The 5,895-nt window shown below is 38.4% G+C and overlaps 1 pseudogene across 1 annotated transcript; it reads right to left on the bottom strand.

The window, feature by feature from the left end:
* Positions 1–4,630: 4,630 nt before the first annotated feature.
* On the bottom strand, positions 4,631–5,895 carry LOC311601203 (medium-chain specific acyl-CoA dehydrogenase, mitochondrial-like; annotated as a pseudogene). Its single transcript has one exon. The product of its transcript is annotated as a medium-chain specific acyl-CoA dehydrogenase, mitochondrial-like (transcript).

Here is a 5,895-nt window from a genome sequence, read left to right as displayed (position 1 = left end):
TTTTCCTCCTTTCTCAAAAATCAAATGTCCATATGTATGTAGATTTATTTCTGGGTCTTCGATTCGATTCCATTGATCGACCATCCTATTGCTATGCCAGTACCATGCTGTTTTAATTACTGTTGCTATATAGTAGAGCTTCAGATCAGGTATGGAGATTCCTCTGGAGGATCTTTTATTGTACAGGATTGTTTTAGCTATTGCGAGTTTTTTGTTTTTCCATATGAAGTTGAGAATTGATCTTTCAATGTCTTTAAAAAATGTGTAGGTATTTTGATAGGGATTGCATTGAATATGTAAATAACTTTGGTAAGATGGCAATTTTTAGTATGATAATTCTCCTGATCCACGAACAAGAGAGATCTTTCCATCTTCTTATGTCATCTTCAATCTCCTTTTTCAGAGATTTGAAGGTTTTTTTTCCAACAAATCTTTTACTTGCTTGGTTATAGTTACTCCTAGATATTTTATATCACTTGTGGCTATCATGAAGAGCATAGTTCCCCTAATTTCTTCCTCTGCATGGTTGTCATTTGTATATAGGAAGGATACTGACTTTTTTGAGTTAATTTTGTATCCAGCCATTTTGCTAAAAGTGTTTATCAGCTGTAGGTATTCCCTAGTGGAATTTTGGGAGTCACTTATATATAATATTATATCATCTGCAAATAGGGATAATTTAACTTCATCCTTTCAAATTTGCATCCTCTTGATCTCCTTTTGTTTACACTGAACTTTTTTAAAAAGCAAAAGCAGCCATAGAATGGAAATGTAAGAAAGCTACCATGTTGTTACTGGGATCTGAGAGGATGGGCTTTGAGACTATGAGTATTACAAAACAGTTTTTTAAAACGAGTTGTTTCATTACTGAACAATTCAGTTTATGAGGACATCATAACAACTCAAACACTCAGGAAACATAGATAGAAGGATTGTTATCTTCTAGCTCCCATCCCTCCCTCTTTTGCGCTATTCCCCTCCCCTAGACCTCTGATGGGGTGTGGGGGGTGGCTGGCTCCTTCCCCCACTGTCTGACTACAGCCTATTGGGTCTCATCTGGATAGCCTGCATCCCGGCCCTCTTTCCTCTGTGTGCCCCCAAGGCCTCCTTGCCTCCTGCCAAGCGAAGAGATCAAATCACAGAAAACAGAGTTCAACATGGAGAATGAGCAGTCCATTGGCTATATCTGAATAGGGGATCTAGGTTCTCTGCATGCATTGTCCTTGATAGGTGCATCAATTTGTGCAGCACCCCACCCCTGTTTAACTTTTAAAAGGAAAAGAAGGGGGCTGGAGAGATGGCTTAGTGGCTTAGAGCACTGACTGCTTTCCCAGGTTCAATCCCCAGCACCCACATGGTAGCTCACAACTATCGGCAACTCAAGTTGCAGAGGATATAACATCTTCAGGCAAATATATACAGACAAAACTCCAATGCACATGAAATAAAAGTAAGTGTTTTTAAAAAGGGAGCAAAAGCCTAAATAAATAATGTTGGAGATATAGAAGGGGACTCCATAGCAGATTTCAAACATTTTTAGACAACAATTAGGGAGTATTTGGAAAATGTCTATTCCAAAACATCCAGAAAAATATAAAAGAAGGGAATACACTTCTAGAAATCTCCTACCCATAAGAAACAACAACACTGAAAAGTAATGTGTCTCTTATAAAAGAAACTCCCAGAACCTGACAGATTTGCTGCTGAATTTTACCAAACCTTTAAAGAAGAGCTCCTCAAACTTTTATAGAAAAAAAGAGAGGAAAGAAACACTACCAAACTAATCCCAGAAAGCTAGTATTTTACTACTAACAACAACAGATAAAGAAAAACAAAAATACCATATACCAAAGGAATACTGCATCTTACCACAGACATATACATTTCTGGGCTTACTGCTACATGTTGCGCTAACTTTTCCTGAGACCATGTAAGCAAATGTGCATTCACCAATTCCAGTGATACTCAACGTGCCTGACAAATGAGTGTGTTGGGCTTATTTACAGAGCTGTGTGGGGTGTCCTGAACACATTATGCCAGAAACATAAAGGGGCCCATTTATGTCTTTTCTCAATGTCAAAATTTGCTGAAAAACAAATAATGTACTAAATGCAGCAGTTTTAATGGCAGCGATTTGCCAAATAATCCTTACTTTGGTGATTTGGCCACAGAATGTAGGTTCTTCTATTCTAATCTGAATTACTAATATTAACTCTCATATCATGAATCACACAGTGATATACACACTGCTCACCAGGTATCAGGTTAGTGGGGTGCTGTCATTCTAGTGAAAGGTATCTATCACTTTGTGGAATCTAGGCAGGGGAGTTCTACTCTTTCCTTTGTCTGGCATGACTGATAAGTTCTTGGGCCTGGTTTCCCTGATATGATTTTGATACATCAATATGCTCCTACAGTGTCAATTCAGTCTTATAAATTTATAGTGTGGTACCCTTTCTACTCTCAGGCAGTGCTTCATGAGTGGTACTGGACAGATGGATTTACCTACACAGCCAAGAACATGCTCAATCATCCTCCAACCTCGAATTAGAGTCAAAGGCTACTTTTTAAAATAGAGTATGACATAACAAAGCAGTCCTGAAAAAAAACACTGTTTTACACATTATACAGTACCTAAGAGTTAAATGATCCTCAAACAGCTGCACCATCAACTCTATCATAGTTTAAAACCATGGAAACTACATCATGGAGTCCCTTTAAGTCAACTTTCCATTTTCTATATATTCTAGCATCTCTCAAGATCACTTGCAGATAAAAGAGGACATCAAGGAGTAATAACTGGACACCTTGATGGAGGTACTGTGACCCTCTCCTCATCTAACTACTAAATAACATCTGCAGCTCCATTACCGTAATTATATCAATGTGTTGTCCTGCCCATGGCTAATAAACCTCTAAGATGGGAAAGAAGCAAACATTCTCAGGTGAAAAAGACATACTACAACACTGCGCTAATGTGTAGCAAGAACATTAAATTAGCTGAGAATCCAACAACAGGTGAATGGATAAGGAATATGTGGCATGTACACCCAATGGAATTTTATTCAACTATAAAGAAAAATGAAATTTGAAGGAAAAGGTATGGACCTAGAAAATACTATATTAAATGGGGTAAGACAGACACAGAGCAGCCAACACTTAATGTTCTTTCTTGTATGTTAAGACTAACTGTAAGTATATATTACATTTTATATAGAATATATAAGAGGCTACTGGGTATGAAAGGGTATTCAGATCAGGCTGTGCTCATCCTAAAGAGGATGCCTCTACCTTGGTGGACATATGAGCTGAGTAGACACATCCATTCAGTACAACCTACATGCTACAGACTGATAAATGCTTTATTCTGGGATGTAGAAAGTATTCTACCCTTTACACCTAGTAGAGTGAATTGGAACTATATGCTCATATGCTCATATGCTCATATCAAAATCATATGAGGAAAACCAGGCCTGATACTTTACTGAGTACATGAGTCAAATAAAAAAATACTCAGCTCCCTCATCTGAGTCCCCCTAAGGATTAGATGTCTCTAATCCTCAACATGACAATGGCCTAAACCAACCTGTCATGTGACAACAATGTGTATGCATATATTGTTTATAAAATGTATGATACAACATGAATAAACATTAAATATTTTACAATAAGTAACATAATCTAGTCATGAAAGACCATACCATATATGACTCAATTCACATGAACTGCTCAGAACAGCTCAAGGGAAACAAAGAAAATGAACACAGTGTTTTATGAAATTTCCCAGTGACATTTGATGAATGTATATTTACAGTTATGTCTTCTTGAGGTACTATTCCCCTCATTATTATATAGTGATCTTCTTTGTCTCTTTTGAATGATTTTTGTATAAAGTATGTTTTGACATAAATCAATGACTATTTCCTCTTACTTTCAGATACAATTTGCTTGTGATTTCATTTTCCAACCTTTTACTTTCAGTCTGTATATATCCTAGCTGATGAGATGGGTTTCTTGCAGACATAAGAAAAACCCTCAGGTATTTTAATCCAATCTCCACTCCTTATCTTTGAACTGGGTAATTAAGACCATGTACACTTGGGTTATTATTGGAAAGTTTATGTTCACTAATTCTTGTTATGTTGTTGGCTTTTGTCTGGCTGTTTTAAACAATCTTCTCTTTGTTTCCTTCCTTATTCATCTAGGGTTTTGACTAATTACCAAATTGTGTTCAGTTCTTTTTTTCTTAATTTAAGGTTAGCTTTATCGGATTATCTTAAACAAGACAAGTGAATTGTTGTTTCAGTATTAGGATTTTCCAGAAATTTTTTACAATTTTATAATGGGAGAAAATGAATATTCAATTTTTTACTCTTTTGTTCAAAACAAAGTAAATATAAAATTAACACTTCAGCACAGAATGCTGCCTAGATTGTGGATTTGATGGGTGCAAATATACCGTATTTCTCAGTATATATATTAGAGTCCTCCTGTTCCTACCTGTCACTTAAATGAGCGTTAAAGCTCCAGGGTATTCCTCCAACTGTGGCTAACTTAAGAGATCACAGAACAGTAACACAATCCAGGGGAGCGGCAGTAAGGATAATTCATTGTTCCAATAGGCGAAGGGTCACCGAGCTCAGCAGAGGGGACTCACCATTGGGTTAGACCGCACAGGTCTGGGGTATGCTTCTTTAATCTTTTATCTCATTGCCTTGGGAAGACAGTAGAGCCTTTGTTTTTCTCTGAAGCATAAACAGGGCTCTGAGCTTTAGTTACATGGGGATGGAGCACCTTTCAACAGCAATTTCCGTTAACTTTTATACTTTTTGATGTGCTCGTGGGTGATGATCAGCCTCTGAATCTGTGCAGTACCTTCATAAATCTGATAGATCTTGGCACGCCGCACCAGCTTTTCCACAGGGTATTCTTTGTTGAGGCCATAGTCTCCGAAAATCTGTACAGCATCCGTAGCTAACTGGTTGGCAATATCTCTGGCAAAGGCCTTTGCAATGGAGGCATAATACGTGTTCTGGAGACCTGAGTTAACCTCCCTAGCTGCTCTGGTAACTGAGTCTAGCGAGCAGAAATGAAACTCCTTGGTGCTCTACTAAAAGCTTTCCAAATGTTTTCCTGTCCAGGACATACTTTGTACAAGCTTCATCCAGAACTCTCTGGGCTAGCCCAATGGTGTCAGCTGTGACCGTAGGTCTGGTTCTATAAAAAGCCCCTATTGCCATCTTGAAACCAGCTCCTTCACCAATTAACACATTTTCCTTAGGCACACTGACATCTTGAAGGCAATTCCTCTCATATTGGAGCACTGCTGGTCCATGTTCAGTTCCTTTTTTCCAACGTGTATTCCTGGAGTGTCAGCTTCAACAATGAATCCAGTAAAGGCTTTACTAGCAGGAGTTTTAGGATCTGGGTTAGAGCTCACCAATAACTAATACCAGTTAGCCTTTCCTCCGTTGGTATCCACACCTTCTGGCCGTTGATAACATAACTCCTCACCCTTCTTTTCTGCTTTGGTCTTAATACGAGCCACATCAGAGCCTGCTGAGGGCTCTGTAACAAAGTAGGCACACATCTTTGGCTCCTTGGTCATCCTCCCTGAGTACTTCTTTTTTTTTTTATCATTTCCAGGAAGAATCACAGGAATTTGCCCCAGAGAATTTGCTTCAGTAGCAGTTTGCACCCCTATGCCAGCTCTTCAGTAATTAAACAAGCATCGAAAGTCTTCAGTCCAAGGCCGCCACAACTCTGCGGAATGTGTGTGTTGATCAAACCAAGTTCCCAGGCTCTTTTAATTAGAGGGAACAGGTATTCACCAGTTTTGTCTTATTCTGCAGCGACTGAGATTATCTGCCCCCTGACAAACTTTCGAGCAGTTAT

Source organism: Acomys minous (assembly GCF_964271855.1).
Source record: "Acomys minous genome assembly, chromosome: 7".
Taxonomy (NCBI): Eukaryota; Metazoa; Chordata; class Mammalia; order Rodentia; family Muridae; genus Acomys; species Acomys minous.
The sequence above is the reverse complement of the archived record's forward strand: the minus strand, read 5'-3'. Positions and strand labels throughout refer to the sequence as shown.